The sequence below is a fragment of the Lagenorhynchus albirostris genome, chromosome 2, assembly GCF_949774975.1.
Source record: "Lagenorhynchus albirostris chromosome 2, mLagAlb1.1, whole genome shotgun sequence".
Classification (NCBI taxonomy): domain Eukaryota; kingdom Metazoa; phylum Chordata; class Mammalia; order Artiodactyla; family Delphinidae; genus Lagenorhynchus; species Lagenorhynchus albirostris.
In genome coordinates, this window is record NC_083096.1 from 21491316 (window position 1) to 21512658 (window position 21343).

General features: G+C 47.3%; 1 pseudogene; it reads right to left on the bottom strand.

Annotated features, from left to right (window-relative positions):
* Positions 1-933: 933 nt before the first annotated feature.
* LOC132515369 (large ribosomal subunit protein P1-like) lies at positions 934-20173 on the bottom strand (annotated as a pseudogene).
* Positions 20174-21343: the final 1170 nt, after the last annotated feature.

Here is a 21343-nt window from a genome sequence, read left to right on the forward strand (position 1 = left end):
GCTAACAAGAACAGTGCTTGGCTCAAAGTAAGTGCTTAATGAATGGAGAGAGACCAACAGAGGCTATCCTTAAACTTGAGAAGCTTTTCATTGAGAAGCTTTTCATTGAAAACAGAAACAAGGGCTTCCCTGGTGGCGCAGTGGTTAAGAATCCACCTGCCAATGCAGGGGACATGGGTTCGAGCCCTGGTCCAGGAAGGTCCCACATGCCGCAGAGCAACTAAGCCCGTGCACCACAACTACGGAACCTGCGCTCTAGAGCCCGCGAGCCACAACTACTGAGCCCGCGCACCTAGAGCCCGTGCTCCGCAACAAGAGAAGCCACCACAATGAGAAGCCCGTGCGCCGCAACGAAGAGTAGCCCCCGCTCGCCGCAACTAGAGAAAGCCCGCATGCAGCAATGAAGACCCAACGCAGCCAAAAATTAATTTAAAAAAAAAAATGAGGGCATTTGAATAACCTTTAAGTGAGTGTGTATTCAGTCCACTGAACACTGTGGCCATTTATTGAGAATTCTTATTCACGGAGCCCTGAACTAAGTTTATGCATTATCTTATTTCATTCTCAGTATGTCTGTGATGTAGGTAGTACTATTAATATCTTCATTTTATAGACGAGAAGACAGGCTCAGAGGTCACACTTAGTGAGTTGCAGAGACAGGATCTGAGATCGAGACAGTGACTCCAGAACCCAGACTCTTGACCGTGCTTCCCAGGGCTTGTCGAATGAGCCTAGTCCTGCAACGGGAGCGGGAAGGAAAACATAGTTCCCACGCGTTACCGGACGTGCTTTCCTTCCACTGTCTTGTCCATCCCTTCCTGTGTGCCAGCAGTTCTGGCTAGATCTCTGGGGGGTTTTGACTTAACGATCTAAAATTCTTTTTTATTTTCTTTTAAGAGGTCAGCTTTTTATTGAACATAATACAAAGGAGATTTAATCAAAAAGACCAAAGCCTATGCCATTGTCAGACTCCTCAGAGCCTTCTTTCTTGGCTCCCATTTTGTCCTCCATCGGGGCAGGACCTCCTGCTGGGCAGGGCCACTAGCCCTATGCTGCAGATAAGCGTCTTGGTGTTGACATTGGCCAGGGCCTTTGCAAACAAACCTGGCCAGAAATGTTCGACATTCACACTGGCTGCTTTAATGAGGGCGTTGATCATACCCTACGTTAGTGGCATCTCATCCTCGTGCAGGATAAGGGTTGGGTAGATGCAGGTGAGCTCGGAGACGGAGGCTGTGGAGGGGTGTGTGCCGAGTGGGCGGCTGCCAGGTGCAGGTGCCCCCAGAAATGAGGGCCTCACTTCAACACTGCCTTAGCTTCCGTGGAAAGATCAAGCATTTTAGCAGAAGCTGAGGAAACGGGCCATCTAAATTCTAGTATGAAACACTAAGGTTTAAATCCAAAGTAAAAATGCACTTACTTATTCATTCTACAGGTACTTGGCCAGGCACTGCATTAGGCCGAGAGGATGCAAAGACAAATCATGGTCCCCAGTTAAGGAGCTGATGCTCTAGTGCTGGGATATGCAAATGGAATCAGAATTCAGTAATAAAGCCATTTGGGCTTACCTGGTGGCGCAGTGGTTAAGAATCTGCCTGCCAATGCAGGGGACACGGGCTCAAGCCCTGGTCCGGGAAGATCCCACATGCCGCGGACCAACTAAGCCTGTGTGCCACAACTACTGAGCCTGCGCTCTAGAGCCCGCGAGCCACGACTACTGAGCCTGCGTGCCACAACTACTGAAGCCCGCGCACCTAGAGCCCGTGCTCCACAACAAGAGAAGCCACTGCAATGAAAAGCCTGTGCACCGCAATGAAGAGCAGCCCCCGCTCGACGCAACTTGAGAAAGCCCGCGTGCAGCAACGAAGACCCAACACAGCCAAAAATAAATAAACACGATAAATTAAAAAAAAAAAAAAGGGCTTCGCTGGTGGCACAGTGGTTGAGAGTCCGCCTGCCCATGCAGGGGACACGGGTTCGTGCCCCGGTCCGGGAGGATCCCACATGCCGCGGAGTGGCTGGGCCCGTGAGCCATGGCCGCTGAGGCTGCGCATCCGGAGCCTGTGCTCCGCAACGGGAGAGGCAACAACAGTGAGAGGCCCGCGTACCGCAAAAAAAAAAAAAAAAAAAAGCCATTTGCAGCAACATGGATGGACCCAGAGATTATCATACTAAGTGAAGTAAGTCAGAGAAAGACAAACATCATGTTATATCACTTATATGTGGGATCTAATATAAAAATGATACAAATGGGACTTCCCTGGTCCAGTGGCTAAGAATCCGCCTTCCAATGCAGGGGATGTGGGTTCGATCCCTAGTCAGGGAACTAAGATGCCACGTGCCGCAGAGCAACTAAGCCCGTGCACCACAACTAGAGAGAAGCCCGTGTGCTACAATGAAAGATCCCGCGTGCTGCAATTAAGACCTGGCGCAGCCAAAAATAAATAAATAAATATTTTTAAATAAATAAAAATTGTGAATCACTTTGTTGTAACCTGAAACTTACATGATATTAAAAAAAATAATACGAATGAACTTTTCTACAAAACAGACTCACAGATCTCGAAATAAAATTTATGGTTACCAAAGGGGAAACGTGAGGGGAAGCAATAAATTAGGAGATTGGGATTAACATACACACACTACTATATATAAAATAGGGCTTCCCTGGTGGCACAGTGGTTGAGAGTCCGCCTGCCGATGCAGGGGACACGGGTTCGTTCCCCGGTCCGGGAAGATCTCACATGCCACGGAGCGAGCCATGGCCGCTGAGCCCGTGCGCCCGGAGCCTGTGCTCCGCAGTGGGAGAGGCCACAGCAGTGAGAGGCCCACGTACCGCAAAAAAAAAGAAAAAAAAAAAAAAAAAGCCACAATAAAATAGATGACTAACAAGGAGCTACTGTATAGCACAGGGAACTCTACTCAATACTCTGTAATGACCTATATGGGAAAAATCACTTTCCTGTACACCTGAAACATACACAACATTGTAAGTCAACTGTACTCCAATAAAAATTTTTTTAAAAAGAAAGAATTCAGTAACAAAGGACTCAGTGCCTTACATAGGAGAGTCACGACGTGGCTGGAACTGAATGGAGGGCACACAACAGTGCCGTTGATCAGTGTCTGAACTCTGCCAGACTGTGTCCACGGGCTCGCATTTTAATCCACGTTGGCCTGGGGGAGAGAGATACCGTATCCCACATGCTCACATGAAGACAACGGAGGTTCCAAGAGATCAGCGTGAGGGTGTGCGCTGCAAGCAGCGGGGCTGTCCACGCCTGTGCTCTTGCTGTTCACTGGCACAGCTGACTCAGAATTTACTTTGCTTGGATAAGGAGGGAAATGTGTTATTTCTTGTCTTCTTAGGAAAACTCTCCAGGAGCCTTAGTCATTTGAAATGAAGCAAGGATAGTCTAACCCTGGGAAGGCTCTGAAAAATCTTTACCCTCAGAAACCCAACAGCACTAAACCCCTGAGACCGTCTCGGTGTATCTGATTCTGAGATAGGACAAGGATGAGGGTGGCGCCTGCAACGGGGGCTCAGAGTGGAGGAGAGGTGGCAGCAGAGACCTGAAGACATCAAAGCCAGAGATCCCCACCGGGCTGAGGGTGAGGTCTGCGATGGGGATTAGCAAAACAGAGTGTGGTAACAACCCAGGGAGGGTCCCCGTTGGAAAAAGGAGCAGGATTTGACAACAGAAGGATATGCAGGTCAGAGCATGCCAGTACTTTTTGGTTGGAAAATTGATGACATGGTAGAGGAAGAAGAAGAATGGGGAGCGTCATCTGAAAATGGAGTTTGTTTTCGCCGAATTTAATCCAAATTGGCAGATGGTTCATAAAGCAAATAACTGGACCCAGCAGAGGGGAAGCTTTCAGATGCTGACAAGTGAATGCATCACTGCTGCTCAGAGGTAGCTGCTGTAACAGGTGTGTGTGAACTGGTACACGAAGATCAAAAGGAAGGGGTCCGAGGGGGTCTGGGGCACACACTTAGAATTTTTTTCAAAAGACAGAACCCAAAGAAACCCAGGCAGCATTTCTAGAGTTACGAGTGGATTACGTGGGCTTCCCTGGTGGCACAGTGGTTAAGAATCCACCTGCCAATGCAGAAGACATGGGTTCGATCCCTGGTCTGGGAAGATCCCACATGCCGCGGAGCAACTAAGCCCGTGCACCACAACTACTGAGCCAGCGCGCCTGGAGCCCGTGCTCCACAACAATAGAAACCACCGCAATGAGAAGCCCGTGCGCTGCAAACGAAGAGTAGCCCCCGCTCGCCACAACTAGAGAAAGCCCACGTGCAGCAATGAAGACCCAAACACAGCAAAAAAAAAAGAAAAGAAAACAAGAGTGGATTACGTGTTACCAGGCACATATCCCTGTATTTGTAATCCTCAGCAAAGACACTGAATCGTTGCATCATGAAATGACCTGGAGGAATAGAGTTGGCCTCAATGTTGGGTTCCTTGTAGGTCAGCAATTCACTAATGCAAGGAGGGCCACTAATATTCCTCCCCTGTGAGGTCATTATGCAAGGCTGCTGGAACAGGCCCTTGGACCCAGAGTAACCCTTCATTGGTCAAAAAGGGAAGGGGATAGTCCTTTGTTTCGCAGTGGTCGAAGCCTCCAATTTCCTTCCCACTTATGAGCTGAGATTTTTTGGCACATGGAGGGTAGGGTTGAGGTTTCCAGCCCCCTGAACAGCAGTCTCCGATCTTAGCCATAACCACACATCTTTTTTTTTTTTAATTACAATTTTGCAAGCAAATTTTATTTATTTTTAAAATTTTTATTGGAGTATAGTTGATTTAATAACCACACGTCTTGACAACTGGTTTCCCCTCCAGGCTGGGCCTTAAGCGTGCCAGAAAGTGGTCCTTCTCTGCTGTTGTCTTGAGTGGAAGCACTTTCACATCACCTTTCCCTGCTTGGTCATGTCTGTTTCAGCGCTGACAATGAAAGCGCTGGCCTAACCAGCCAGGCTTCTAAACCCTGCATGTCCCCTTGGTTCCGTGCACACACGACCAAGTGCCCCCGCTGGGGTCGCCGCTTTCTCTTCACAGGCTCAGAAGTAAATCTGGTAGCTCACCCACTGCACTCGACTTTAACGACTTTTAGAGTTGAAAACAACTGCAGATTCTAATTCAAACTCTGCCATCCCTCGATTTCGTAAAAGAAAGTTTTTCATCTCCAGCTACCTTCTCAAAAACAGATAAATAAAAGCAAGAGGATTCACCAAAAATCAACTCTGAATGACAGATTCATCAAATTCCTGAAGATTTCATTCTTTCCCTTCGGAATACCTGATTCCCTCTGGGGCCCCAGCCCAAGGCCACCAGACAAGCTGGGTCTAAAGCAGTTTGACCAGAGCTGTTTGTTTCCACCAGAGGGAGGAGCTGGGCCAGAGGAAAGGGCAAAAGTCAAATTCCAAAAACCTCCTTAGTCCTTTGGGAACTGAGTTGGCCTTTAGCTAACTGATCTAGAGTCCCTGATTCTCTTCCTTTGTAGAGTCAGGAGATTTCTCCAACTATGTGTGAGATTCCTCCGCCCCTAAGCTCTCCGGCCAGGCTCCCTGGGAGGTGCTTGGGTAGACTCCGATGGTCTCACTCATCCCTTTGATCCCTTTGTTGTCTCCTTTCTTAAAGGATCAGAGATAAGAGTGATCATAGGGACTTCCCTGGTGGCACAGTGGTTAAGAATCTGCCTGCCAATGCAGGGGACGTGGGTTCTGGCCCTGGTCTGGGAAGATCCCACATGCCAAGGAGCAACTAAGCCCATGCGCCACAACTACTGAGCCTGCTCTCTAGAGCCCGTGAGCCACAACTACTGAGCCCACATGCCACAACTACTGAAGCCCGTGCACCTAGAGCCCGTGCTCCGCAACAAGAGAAGCCACTGCAATGAGAAGCCCACGCACCGCAATGAAGAGTAGCCCCTGCTCTCTGCAAGTAGAGAAAGCCCGCGCGCAGCAACGAAGACCCAAAACAGCCCAAAATAAATTAATTAACTAAAAAAAAAAGAGTGATCATGTATTAGGAAAGTCACTGTCTTTTCTCTCTTTCTTTCTTTTTTAAAATAAAAACCCTACATCCTGACAAGAATGGTTAAGTGTTTGTTTGTTATTTTAATATTTGTTTATTTATTTGGTTGCTCCAGGTCTTAGTTGCGGCACGTGGACACCTTAATTGCGGCTCGCGGGCTCCTTAGTTGTGGCATGAGAACTCTTGGTTGCAGCATGCATGTGGGATCTTAGTTCCCTGACCAGGGGCAGAACCCGGGTCCCCTGCATTGGGAATTCGGAGTCTTACTTAACCACTGTGCCACCGGGGAAGTCCCAGTGTCTTATTTCAATTTAGCATCATTATTTCCTTTTAAATCTCACAATGCAAAGTCGGTAATCTTACTTCCATTTACAGGAGGAGGAAACAGAGAATCCAAGAAGTTACGTAACTTGCTTCAGCCTAGCCAGCTTTTTATCTCCCAGAACCCAGACCTTAAGTAGCTTGTTCCCAAGCCCAAGCCCTAGCCCACACAGCGTTGAGGCTTCATGACTGAAGTTACTTACTTATCTCTGAAGAACCTCTGTTTGTTCGTGTGTGAAGCAAGGGTGTTGGGCTACAGTGCCATGCAGTTTGGAATCCTGGGGTCTCTGAATGCTCTGCCATAAAGGCTGAAACCCACCCGCTCCCCATTCTCCTCCTCATATTCCAGGGAGAAACACCTAACGATGCCACAAGCTGTCTCTGCAACTAGCTCAGGCCCATGGTTGAACTTCTAGGGAAAAGTGACATTGCTCCAGACCCATTTGGACCTGCCTGCCCTGAGGGTTACCCAGGCTCTGTAAACATTTACTGAGTAAACGCATAATGTAAGCACAGGTGTAGGAAGAATTTAATCTACTTCACAGAATGATACGGTAAGAAGCCAGACTTTCTGAGGAAGAAAGGGCGATAAACCTACTTGTTCCCAGAGAACCCTAACTGGGGGGCTGCCAATATTGACGGGGGTCCTGCCATGTGCCAGGCACTGGGCTGTTGCCTGGGCTGGTCTCTTCATGCCCTGTTAATCTTCCCATTGGTATCAGCCTCATTTCGCAGCCAAGAAAACAAATGAATAGGAAAGCATAAGTAACTTGTCTAAAGCCACAGTCAACTCAAGTCCAGTGTCTAAATTCAAAGTCCATGAGTTTTGCATTTGGAGTTACAATGAACATTTTTCTTGAATTCAGAGCCCTCTCCTAATTAGTGTAACGTGTGAAGTTTTTTTTACAGATAATATCAATTCCAACACTCCCAGGAATTTGGGCAGCAGGCCCAGCGACATGGTGGCACCCAAAAGGGTGGGAGTGGGGATGGGTGGCATAGCCTGTAACGCCCTCAAGTTATTTCCACATTTGACGGGACCACAGGGTGCTTAAGCAGAAGTCAGAACAGGAGCCTGTGGCCTGGAGCTCACTTTTTTTTTTTTTTTTTTTTGCGGTACGTGGGCCTCTCACTGTTGTGGCCTCTCCCGTTGCAGAGCACAGGCTCCGGACGCGCAGGCTCATCGGCCGTGGCTCACGGGCCCAGCCGCTCCGCGGCATGTGGGATCTTCCCGGACCGGGGCACGAACCCGTGTCCCCTGCATCGGCAGGCGGACTCTCAACCACTGCGCCACCAGGGAAGCCCAAGAATTTTTTCTTTTTAATTGTAGTAAAGTCCACATAACAAAATTTACCTTCTTAACCATTCCTAAGTAGTATTAAGTACATTCACATTGTTGTACAACCAATCTCCAGAGCCGTTTCATCTTACAGAGCTGAAAGTCTGTACCCATTGAACAAGTCACCCTCCCCCAGCCCCTGGCACCTGTCATTCTACTTCCTGTCTCTATAAGTTTGACTTGAGTGGTTTCCTCTTTTCAGCAAAACTCATCACTGGGTATGTCAATCCACACCACCAGCATTCCACAGCAGGCCTGTCTCACACTAGAGTAACAAAGGCAGGTAATAATTAGTCAGAGAGGGAGCCACACCCACCGCAGCTTCAGGCGAGGGCAGCTTTCAACACCCTGACTCATTCCCCCTTTGCAGCGGGGGCTTATTAAATAGTTGCCGATTGTTCCACTGGAAGCGGTGCCCCAGCTTCAGAGCCGCTATTGGGCAACCGCAACTGTGTTTCCGTCATTAGCCAACACAGGGGAGCTGAAGCTGGGTCCCGCTTACTCAGGGTTCTCCGCACTTAGCGCAGCTGTTGAGACGATTTGGTTCCTAACGACCTGATCTGAATAGATACTTGTCGCGGGACCCGAATGGGTACGTGAAATGGGGTTTTCAAAACACAGCTTCCTGTGAGTGTGTGTGGGGACGTGTCAGGCCGCAGGCGTGAAAAGGGAAGGAGGAGGAGGAGGAGGCCTCTCCCCACAGGGGCCCTCACCCCACCTCCCACGTGACTCGCATACCTGCGGACGCACAGCACACACACACACACACACACACACACACACACACACACACACACACACGCAGGATTTCCAGGCTTCCGCTGCCTCTCCCGTGCCTGTGCTGCAGCCGGGCTTCCTTTTGTTCCCCGTGCACCCCCGGGCCCACTGTCCTGGGGCCTCTGCGGTCGTCGTGTCCCGCCTCCCCGCACCCTGCCGCCCCCCAACACTAGGCCGCGTCCCTGCATGGCCAACGCTTTCTCAACACCCAGGTCTCACCTCAGATGCCATCTCTTTAAAGAGGCCTTTCCTTACCAACTGCCTGCTTTTGAGTTTCCCCCAAAGCGGACCCAGAAACAAGAATTCGGTGCAAGCCACTTATTTGGAAGGTGGTCCCAGGAGCACGACGAAGGGATGGGGAAATAAGTCAGATAAAGGTCACCTTGGTGCTGCGGCTCCTGAGACTGGACGGACCACACCGCAGAATGTCCCACCAGTGGTTACGGGGTGTCTGCCTTAGAGTAGTTCAAGAAGCCCTGGATGTCTTCGCTGTGTTTTTCTGCATCTGCACTTACGATAAAAGATCTTTTAAAAAGTCCCTCTGGGGCTTCCCTGGTGGCGCAGTGGTTGAGAGTCCGCCTGCCGATGCAGGGGACACGGGTTCGTGCCCCGGTCCGGGAAGATCCCACATGCCGCGGAGCGGCTGGGCCCGTGAGCCATGGCCGCTGAGCCTGCGCGTCCGGAGCCTGTGCTCCGCAACGGGAGGGGCCACAGCGGTGAGAGGCGCGCGTACCGCATTAAAAAAAAAAAAAGTCCGTCTGAGGGAGGAAGAGGCTGAGGTGTACATTCACCAACCCCTGTTCCTCTCTGGCTGGTGGATTCTCCTGAGGCCACTTCTAGTCTGCTGGGGCTGGGGGCAGAGGAAGCCCTTGAGAGACCCAGGAGGGCTTCTGCAAACGGGGGACTGGGATCTCCAGAGTGGGTGGAGAGGACAGGAGGGGCACTGATGGGTCTGCTGGGCCCCTCGCCACACAGTTTGCCACCCACATCCCAGGGCTAGAGCTGCTGCCATGCTGAAGAAGCTCACACCTCAGGGCCCCCGCTGGTACAGGCCCCCTGCAAGCCCTGGAGGAGCCCTAGCCTTGTGTGGGGGGTTGAATCGTGTCCCCCCCAAACAGACACGTTGAAGTCCTAGCGCCCATACCTCAGAACTGGAACTTATTGGACATAGGGTCATTGTGGATGTGATTAGCCAAGATGAGGTCATGCTGGTGGGGGGTGGGAATAAATTGGGACTTTGGGACCGATATATATACACTGCTATATATAAAATAGATGACCAACAAGGACCTACTGTATAGCACAGGGAACGCTGCTCAGTATTCTGTAATATCCTAAATGGGAAAAGAATTTGAAAAAGAATAGATACATGTATATGTAAAACGGAATCGCTTTGCTGTACACCCGAAACTAACACAACATTGTGAATCAACTATACTTCAACATAAAGTAAAAATTAAAAAAATAAAAAAGACAAGGTCATGCTGGAGGAGTGGGGCCCTGATCCAACAAGCCTTAGAAGAAGACGTCAACACAGGGACAATGCCATGTGAAGGTGAGGACGGGGGGGTGCACCTACCAGCCAAGGAATGACTGGAGAGAGGCCTGAACGCATGCGCCCTCAGAGCCCTCTGAAGGAACCGACACCTTGGATTTCTAGCCTCCAGAACTGTGAGAGAATTGTTGAGGCTCCCAGTTTGTGATACTTTGTTATGGCAGCCCTGGGAAACTAATAGCCCATGTATTCTTTTTCTAAAAGAGGGTCCCCAAATAAGCTTCAGGCTCCACAAAACTGGGATCTGCCCTTGCCCATTTCCCTTGTTTTCTTCCTAGTACGCCTCTCCACCGGAAATCATCCTATCCAGATATTTGTTCAGTTCAGTCATGAACCATCACATGGGCTTTGTGAGAGCAGAAGCCGTATTTGTCTGTTTGCCACCGTGTCCCCAGCTCTCCTACAGAGCCTGGAAGTGCTCGCTAAACTTCTGCTGAGTAATAAGTATTTAACTGGCTTCCAAGGGGGTTTGGATACATGGAGCACAGCATTGTTACCGAACCAAACTTGGGCCTGCTCACCCATAAAGCCAACATGCTGATAGTGGGTTGTGGTGAAGGAAAGTATGCATTTACTGCTGGGCTCCAAGCAAGGAGTCCAGGTGGCTAGTGCTTAAAAGGCCACACTACCTGAAGGCTATCAGGAAAGGGTTTTTTTTTGTTTGTTTTTTTTCTGCTATACAGGCCTCTCACTGTTGTGGCCTCTCCCGTTGTGGAGCACAGGCTCCGGACGCGCAGGCTCAGCAGCCATGGCTCATGGGCCCAGCTGCTCTGCGGCATGTGGGATCTTCCCGGACCGGGACATGAACCCGTGTCCCCTGCATCGGCAGGCGGACTCTCAACCACTGCACCACCAGGGAAGCCCAGGAAAGGTTTTTAGACAGGATACGGGAGGGTTGGGGCGGTGTGCACGATCAGCTCATGGACATTCTTCTGATGGGTTGGTGGTGAGGTCATCAGGAGTCAACATCACCCACCTTCTGGTTCTGGGGTCTGCGTGCTTGAGGGCAGCATACAGTTAACTTCTTCCACCTGGTGGGGATTTCAGTATCTGCAAAAGAGCTCAAACGACATGGCTCAGAATATTATCTATAGCCCTTGAGGAGAAACTAAAGATCCCTGACCTTGTTTAGTGGCTAAACTATTATTATTTTGTCTTGCTTGACTGTTTTCCTTTGCTTCTGCATTTTCTCACTTCTCTGATTAAACTTATTCTTTAGAACTCAGGGAAGGCCTAGGAGGATAAAGTTTTTCTATAAACAAGAGCAAGGCAGAGGACATGGGTGGGAGGGGTCTGTCCGAGAAAGGCCAGCATAAGGCAGACGATCCTAGGATGGAGTCCAGAGAAGCTGGTTGGCAGCCCTCACTTTACAGACCTTTCAAAAGTCATTCTTTCTTGATGAGGGTTGGTTCACAAAATCATTCAGGGTTGGCAGACCTGGCATGGTGCTATGGACTCAATGTTTGTGTCCCCTTGAGACTGATATGTTGAAGCCCTAAGCCCCAGTGTGATGGCACTAGGTGGTGGGGCCTTGAAAGGTATTAAGTTTATTTTATTATTTATTTATTTTTGGCTGTGCTGGGTCTTCGTTGCTGTGCGCAGGCTTTCTCTAGTTGCAGCGAGCAGGGGCTACTCTTCCTTGCAGTGCACGGGCTTCTCATTGTGGTGGCTTCTCTTGTTGTGGAGCACGGGCTCTAGGTGCGTGGGCTTCAGTAGTTGTGGCACGTGGGCTTCAGTAGTTGTGGCTCACGGGCTTAGTTGCTCCGCAGCATGTGGGACCTTCCCAGGCCATGGCTCGAACCCGTGTCCCCTGCATTGGCAGGCAGATTCCTAACCACTGTGTCACCAGGGAAGTCCGAGAGGTATAAAGTTTAGATGAGGTGGTGAGGTGGGTGTGGGGAGACTTCATGATGGGATTAGCGCCCTTATGAAGGGAGACACCAGAGCTTCCTCTCTCCACTCACACAAAAGAGGTCATGTGAGCACATGGTGAGGTGGTGACCTCTACAAGCCGAGAGGGGAGGTGTCAGAATGAAACCTACCTTGCCGGCACCTTGGTCTTGGGCTTCCCAGCCTCCAGCACTGTGAGAAATAAGTGTCTATTGTTTAAGCCCCCCAGTTGGTGCTATTTTGTTAAGGCAGCCACAGCTGACCGAGAAAGATGATATCAAGTAGTTCATGTAAGAAACATCTTGGATTTTTTAAAACTGGCTGCAAGGAAGGTGATTTAAAAAAAAAAAAGACAAAAAAAAGAAACTTAGTGCAACTTGGGTTACCCATCCAGCGTGCTGTGTTAATGATCAGACCTCACCTGGAGTCTACCTCTAAGAGAGAAAAGTTTTCCAACAACCAGAATGGCCTCAGAAAGGCCTGGGCCAGCCTGCAAAGCAATGAGGTGCCCTTCTCTGCAGGGGCTTCTTAAGAGATGGTGCCTCCCAGTAAGAGAGCAAAAGGATTCTGGTCCCAGGGCCTTGGAGTGAGGTGTCGCCACGGTGCCCTTTGGATCTCGGAGAGGCAGCAGTGAGTGGTGGCGTGAAGTGAGATCTTAGTTCCCTGCCCAGGAATGGAACCTGGGTAGCCTGGATGAAAACCAGGAATCCTAGCCACCATAACCCCTGGCTCCTGCCCCCAGTGAAAAATGCATTTCTCACGAGGCAAAAACTGTAAAAACAGATACAAAGTTTATTATTAGAAACACAGCACAACAAGTGGGAGAGCACACAGAGAAACAGTTTGTTTACTTAAGACAGAAGCAAGGCAGAGATGCACACCCAGAGAGAAAGGGTGTGGGCATCCTCCCTAATGAGAAGCTCAGTAAAGAGGCGTTGAAGTCATAAGGCAGTTCTTCCGTGTCTTTGTTTACCTTTGGCCAATTATCTGGTTTACCTTTGGCCAATTATCTGGTTTCTTTTTCCACACCTGATCTGCCTCAGGACCCTCTCGAACATGAATGCGCAACTTCTTTCCAAGATGGATTATAGCCCAGAGGCCTATGGGACGGCCTTAGCATCACATATTATGGAGTGGCGCCCTCTCCTTTTTGCCCCCAAGGAGTCTTTCTGCGCACCTGCAATATTTCCCTTGCCCCAAGGATGGGAAATGTATGACCTCTTGATCTTTTAATTAGTCCAACTCTATCCCTGCCATAAAAATGTCCAATGTCTGGTTATTTACCCTATTTCTGTTGCTGGTTTTTATATTGAGGTGCAGATCTGGAAACACAGACAGGAGTCTGGTCATAAATATGTAGTCCTGGAGTCCGCTTGTCTCTTGCTTCAGGAAATGTAAACAGGGGGCTGGTAATGAATGTCCAGCCTGGAGCCCATCTTCTTCTCACCCCAGGAAGTGTGAACAGGAGGCCAGTTCTAAGTGTCTAGTCCTGGAGCCCATCTATCTCCTGCCTCACTTTCACCTTGGGGAGTCATTCTTCGTAGGAATGAAGGTGGGTCACTGGGACAGGACCCCGAAAAGGCCTGCTTCATGGGGAAGTAATGTTAACATCTGACCAGGGACAAAAATCACCCCAATCCATCGGATGAGAGAAAATCTTAGAGGCAGATGTTTGACAGCTGTTAATAGTGGTAGCCTCTGAAAAGCAAGATTATGGATGACTCATATACCTTTCTGCTGCCTTGCTGTAAATTTCTACAAATTCCTTCAGCAACAGAAAAATAAATGAACGAAGTTATCCACACGTGTATTAAAGGGCTCTCCCATAGCGAAGTGCTCCGCACTTAATCCTTTTTTGTGCCAACCGATGGCCAGCACTTAAGAGGACTTAAGTCCTCTCTCCTGAGTCACCGTTTTGGCCTTGTGACTACGCTTGGGGCGTTATTTAAACCCTAGACGTTTAAACTTTCCATAATTGTGCTTTGTTTCCTTGAAGAAAGGGGTTTTCAGTGGATAAGACTTGCCCAACTCTGCCTCTCTCTAGCCATGGGCAACCTTCTTTATTTGCAAACTGATGATGAAGTCACACATCCCTCCCAGGGCTACAGTGAGAAGTGAATGAGTTAAAATGTGGGAAGGCTGGCAGCTCACAGCCACTGTCCCTCAGCCTCGAGGTAATGACCCGTGAGGCCACCGGGAGTGCAGGTATGATGGCTCTGCACGGCCCCTCCTCTGCAGAGGTTAGGGGTCATCAATGTCACAGATGGAGCTTGGGACAGGAGCAATGCTGTGACGCGATGCCCTGCCCTGGAGAGTGAGGACAGAGGCAAGACCAGACCACCAACCTGGCCTGTTATGGGGCTTGAAAGTACCCGAGGGTCTGCCGGTCAACCTGGAAGAGGCTGACCAGGTGTCATGGATCTGATGAAGAGGCTGGTAGCACATGAAGGGACGGTGGCACAGCTAGGTGTAGATGCCTTTGACTGACAGACATTTAGGTTCTGTGGTCTCGTGGGGCAGAGCACCCTCTCCCCCAAAGGCTACCTGCCTCTCTTTCACTCCTTGTCCCCCCACCACCACATAAAATAACCACCGACCCACAGACCCACGCACAGCTCTCGCCAGCCCTTTCCCTCCTTTTTTTCACAGCACTTACCACTTGTTCTATTTGGTGTGTGTGCGCATAACATAGACATACCTGGACTTACTGACTCTGCCCTTTTCTTCTCCCCATGCCCTCCCCCACCGTGGGAGGGGGAGACGCCCTTGGGGGAGGGACTTGAGTTTTGCTTTGAGCTGTACTGTCCGCAACTAGCACTGAACCTGCTCAGTTGCCGGTTAAGAAATATTCGTTGAGGGCTTCCCTGGTGGCGCAGTGGTTGAGAGTCCGCCTGCCAATGCAGGGGACACGGGTTCGTGCCCCGGTTTGGGAGGATCCCACATGCCGCGGAGCGGCTGGGCCCGTGAGCCATGGCCGCTGAGCCTGCGCGTCCGGAGCCTGTGCTCCGCAGTGGGAGAGGCCACAGCAGTGAGAGGCCTGCGTACCGCAAAAAAAAAAAAAAAAAAAAAAGAAATATTCGTTGAATGAATTAACGAATTCATTAATGAATGAATGATGATTAATTCATTAATCATTGATTTAATGAATTAAATCATTAATGATTTAATGAATTAAATCATTAATTCATTAATGAATAAAATCATTAATTCATTAATGAATAATGATCAATTCATTAATAATGAATTAATGAATTCATTAATAACTTCGTTGAATGAATGAAGTCCCACTTACATGACTGCTTTTCAGTTTCTAATTTCAAGTTACAAGTGGACTATGGACTGCAAACTACTATATCTATTGTGCCCCGATGCCAATTAAAAAGAAAATCAATCTTTAGACTCACCTGAAATGAACCTGATTTTCATCTGGCATCTGAACCTGTTACAGGTCCCAAGTGAGAACAAATTTAGCATCCTTCAAGATTTGAGACCTCACGTAAATCCCAAAGTCTTCCCTTTCTTCCAGCTTTGTCACACACTAAGCAGCGGGAAGGAGGGCTCCTGGCATTTGTCCCTCATCCCCTTTGCTGCTAATCATGCTGTGCTCCCTACCCGGCTCAGCCTCTTGACCTCAAGTGCCTCTACTGCTCTCCAGCAGGGATAGAAGGAGCCTGTGAAGTTCCACCGGGGCAAATTTTCATTGTTGCGTGTCAGCTCATCCCACAGCCAGCTGCTTGGACTTGGCTGCAGGGCAAGGAAGGGAAGGAGGGGGGAAAGTGTGGCACCAGAGCTGTCACTGGGCTAACGACTCTCCAGAGGCTTCACCTTGAGAACGAGGGTGGCAGGCACGTCTGGACTGCACGTGATCCCCAGGGCGGCCTCGTTTGCTCAGTCAAGATCATCAGGAAGCCAGCGTTGGCACATCTCGCTTCTGCTTCCTCTCTTTTCCAACGTGACTGAAGCTTTAGCTGGTCATGTAATTTACCTCAGTACAGCATGGAATATAGTCAATAATATAATAATTTTGAATGGTGACAGATGCTTACTAGACATTGTGGTGGTCAATTCATAATGCATATAAATGTCAAAGCACTATGTTGTACACCCAAAACTAATATAATATTGTATGTCAACTATATTTCAATAAAAGAAAAAAATCACCCAAGCCCCATCCAGGAACTCTGATTCAACAGGTCTGCAGTGAGGCCCAGGTAGCATTTAAAAAAAATTTTTTTATTGAAGTAAAGTTGAATTACAATGTCGTGTCAATTTCTCTGTACAGCAAAGTGACTTAGTTATATATATATATATTTTTTCATATTCTTTTCCCTTATGGTTTGTCACAGGATATTGAATATAGTTCCCTGTGCTACCCAGTAGGACCTTGTTGTTTATCCATCTATATATGATAGTTTGCATCTGTTAATCCCAATCTTCCAATCCTTCCCTTCCCCATTCTCCCCACCCTTGGCAACCACAAGTCTGTTCTCTATGTCCGTGAGTCTGTTTCATTTTCGTAGATATGCTCATTTGGGTTGTATTTTAGATTCCACATATAAGTGATATCATACGGTATTTTGTCTTTTTCTGACCTTCTTTGCTTAGTATGACAATCTCTAGGTCCATCCGTGTTGCTGCAAATGGCATTATTTCATTCTTTTTTATGGCTGAGTAATATTCCATTGTATATATGTACCACATCTTCTTTATCCATTCATCTGTCAATGGACATTTAGGTTGTTTCCATGTTTTGGCTATTGTAAATACTGCTGCTATGAACATAGGGGTGCAAGTATCATTTTGAATTATAGTTTTGTCTGGATATATGCCCAGGACTGGGATTGCTGGATCACATGGCAACTCCCATTTTTAGTTTATTGAGGAACTGCCATACTGTATTCCACAGTGGCTGTACCAATTTACATTCCCACCAACAGTGTAAGATGGGTCCCTTTTCTCCACAGCCTCTCTGGCATTTATTATTTGTAGACTTTTTAATGATGGCCATTCTGTGCAGTGTGAGGTGGTACCTCATTATTGTTTTGATTTGCATTTCTGTAATAATTAGCGATGAGCATCTTTTCATGTGCCTATTGGCCATCTGTATGTCTTCTTTGGAGAAATGTCTATTTAGGTCTTCTGCACATTTTTTTTTTTTCTGCACATTTTTTGATTGGGTCATTTGAGTTTTTTTGTTACTGAATTGTATGAGCTGTTCATATATTTTGGAAATTAAACCCTTGTCGGTTGCAACATTTGCAAATATTTTCTCCCAGTCCATAGGTTGTCTTTCACTTTGTTTATGGTTTCCTTTGCTGTGCAAAAGCTTGTAAGTTTGATTAGGTCCCATTTGTTTATTTTTGCTTTCATTTCTATTGACTTGGGAGACTGCCAGGTAGCCTGTTTTTAAGAGCCTCAGTTGATTCTTGTGTCATCGAGTTGAGAAATCCTGACAGAGGATTCAAAGGCCTTTTGTAGCATTAGGATTCAATAGTCTTTTGAGAAGGAGACTATAAGTAAACTGTAGGTAATATTTTGCAAGATAAAACACATGCTAATGTTGCTGGATAACCTGAGATCCCCTGCGATGTGGAGAAATACCCATTGTTCTCTAGCATTCAAAGGCATTTGAAAAGCACAATGCAAACACTGGCTTCTGATTATGACTAAGGAGGGATGTGAGCATACTCTAAGGTTCCTAGAGTTAAACATTTGCCCATTTTCTTAAATCTTTTACTTCCGAGGCTGGGCAATACAATAGTTATTTCTTTGCCTCCACCCTAGCCATTTAAAAATCACTATTTAAAATATACATGGACAGGACTTTCCCTGGTGGTTCAGTGGTTAAGAATCTGCACTTCCACTGCAGGGGGCAAGGGTTCGTTCCCTGGTCAGGGAAGTTCCACATGCCATGTGGTGCGATCAAAAATTAAATAAATAAATAAATAAATAAAATCTTGTCTGTCAGAACATCAGAGTTTACTGAGCGGCAACTGTGTAGAGAGGTTTCTGATACTAGTTGCTTGAGTTCAAAGAAAAAAATGTTATTCACTATTTAATAAAGATGATTATTATTACAACTCACACTAGTGAATGATTTAGAAGGCATTTTGGTAGTTCCCCAGGGGACATGACACAGAAGTCCATCTCCTGCCCCCAAAGCCAGCAGGATGTAGGAGGACAAAGTCTTTAGAGTTAAGACAGTCTCGGGTTTGAATTTCCAGATGCCACTTATTAGCTGTGTGACCAAGACAAATTGTTCAACCTCTCTGAGCCTGTTTTCTCAAATACAAAGTGAAGATACTATATGTCTGAGTTTTAATGTATTAGTATACAGTTTATAAGTCCACCTTCCTCTTCTTCCCCCATCCCATGCCACCAGCAATAACAAAGCCTGTGACATTCTGTGTGTCAAGGCACAGATGCTCCAAACCTGTGCCGTGCAAGGTGCAAAATTAAAGTGGCACAAACAATGTCATTTTTAATAAATGAATCTAAGCTGGACTATAAACTGAGTTTGGCAATAAAGGGTCAGAGAATCTGAATGCTGCTTCAACATCCAAGTTCTAAGTGAGCTGAGAGTAATAAAGGAGGCAGTTGGAAAAAAGCAGATATGAAGTAGATGCTCAAAAAGTATTTGTTGAATTAATTAATTTGCTTTTGCCTCCTTTTCAGATAGGGCTTTTTTATTTGAAAAACAGACTTCCTTATACGTACGCTGCAAAACAGGGCTTCTACAGTTCCCTAATCTATTTCCGTCACCCGTATCTCCACTTCTAAAGGCCTCGGTTATCGTGAAACTCATTTAGCTTTCTGCATTATTAGTTTTGAGAAAGTTCAAGCTAGCAAAACTTCCTGGAGTCTGTAAGGAAGACCCATTGTCCATTTACCAGGCTCACTCACAGTTAGCCAGAGTAGCAGAGGTTTTCCTGTCTGTGCAATGACGGTAATTAGAATTTCGGTTGTAATAAATATATATTATCTCCTCCTTAAAACTTTCTGCTTTAGAGAGAGAATGCTTGTGTGGGCCAAGCTCTTAGAACCAGTTTCTTTTGAATGCCTTGAGCACATTCAGGGGCTCCTTAGCCACGGAGAAGTATTGCTAAAAGGACTTCTGATCAGCAATAACTAAATGCCTGAGGAAGCCCCACCTCCAAAGCTTTGCTGATTTCTCTTCAGAGAGCCATGAGCCGTGAAGTTCCAGTTTGGCGGATTCCTGGGGTGGAAACAACATAAAATCTCCAGCAAATCTCCCCTATGTTAGCTGTGCTTTGTGCCATAGGGCAAAGTGATTCAATTGTGCTATTAAAAAGTTACTTTGTTCTTATTATGTGTCAAGTGCTATAATGCAAAAATGAATTAAGGGTTCTGCCATTGAGAAGCTAGTACTTAAGCAGAGGGTGTTTAATGGCCACAGTTCAGGTCAGCACAGTCTGAGCAGAAAGTGGAGTGAGGGATTGGGCAGGGCTTCTCACCATGGGTATTTCAAGCCCAGAAGTGGGTCTTGTGTTTGGGTGGAGGGAGGAGGTGGGTAATGGGAACACCGTGAGCCAGGCCTGAGATGTGAAAGAACATGGTGTTCCACTGGAATGGCAATATATCCAGTCAGGGGAGAGGGGCCAGGACAGGTGCCAAAGGTGGATTGATGTCAGATTACAAAGGCCCATGCATAATTAGACCAATGTGTTTAGGCCACAGGAAGATGCTAAGCTGAGAAGTGACATGATTAATTAGTATCTTTTGAAGGCAACCCCGGTTTCAGTGTGTAAGAGACTGGAATAGGAGATTAAATAGGAGGCCAAAGTAAACATATGAAAGACAAGGACAGCTTGAGCTACGTGTCTGTGAGAATAAGTACATCTAAGTAATAAATGCCTGATCACTGAACAGAAGAACTGAAGATGCCTTCCACCTTCCTAGCTTGGGTGATGAGGACTGTGGGAGACAGAGCAGGTGTTCAGATAGAGGGAAGGGAAGCTAAGGAGCTGTCGAGTTTCTCCCTCTTGACACTTAACTGTGGTCTTGGAAAACAGAACGTCCTTGGCTGCGATGTAACGTGGACTGCTTATCTCCACACCTAAGAAGGAGTTCTTTGGAACACACTTTGGTGAGTTCCTCCCTCCCTCCCCCTCTCAGGGGCAAGGCCTACCTGGCAGTGGAACCAGACTGCATGGGCAACATGCCATCTAAGGAAACATTCCCAAAGGCAGCATTGGCCCAGACAACCTCGATGGCTGCAGGCATCTTTGAAGCTCATATTCTCCCAGGAAGAGAGAATATTAGTGTTGGGCTAATTTAAATAACAAAACTCCACTCCCACTCACCTCTTCAACTTTATTTTCTCACCACTGACCAGATAGGAGGATAGTATGAGCAAAACGCCTGATGTTTTAAGGGGAAAGAGAAAAGAGTGGCTGGCTTATCCTCAAGTATACTGGGCTGTATGCACCTCTTTACTTTTAAGTGACCCACGTTTTCAATATTGATACTCCTATTGTTTTAAATTTTTGAAATGTTTATTATAAATAAAATCAGATGAAGAATCATGAATCACAGAAAAAATTTTCATAAGTTTTTAAAAAACCTTTTTTTAAAATAAATTTATTTTATTTATTTTTACTTATTTATTTTTGGCTGTGTTGGGTCTTTGTTGCTGCGCGTGGGCTTTCTCTAGTTGCAGCGAGCGGGGGCTACTCTTGGTTGCGGTGCGCAGGCTTCTGGTTGCGGTGGCTTCTCTTGTTGCGTAGCGCGGACTCTAGGCACATGGGCTTCAGTAGTTACGGTGCGTGGGCTCAGTAGTTGTGGCTCACGGGCTTAGTTGCTCCGCGGCATGCGGAATCTTCCCAAACCAGGGCTCGAACCCGTGTCCCCTGCGTTGGCAGGCAGGTTCTTAACCACTGTGCCACCAGGGAAGCCCTAAAAAATCTTTTTAACTGAAGTGAACATACTTATAGAAAAGAGCTATGATAAGCACACGGTGCAATGAATCATCAGTAAGAAAACACATGCATGAAGCCATCACCAGATCAAGGAGGGCGTGGCCAGCATCCCAGAGGCTGGCCCACTTGGTGCTCCTTCCAGGCACTGCCCTCCAATACTAACCATAAACCTGACTTCTAATGGTATCGATCAGTTGCCTTTTTGAATTTTATACATTAATAAGTAGAATCACACAAGATGATTTCAAGACTGGCATCTTCCTCTCAGTATCTGTGTGAATCACTCATGCTGTTGCATACAGTTCATCATTGCTGTGTAGTATTCTAGTGCATGAAAACACCATGTTTATCCATTCTATGGCTGATGGATATTTAGGTTGTTTCCATTTTTGGTCAATTATGAATTTTGCTATTTTGGTGTGTGCACTTCTGTTGGATACATATGTCAGAGTGGAACTGCTGGGTTATAAGCTAT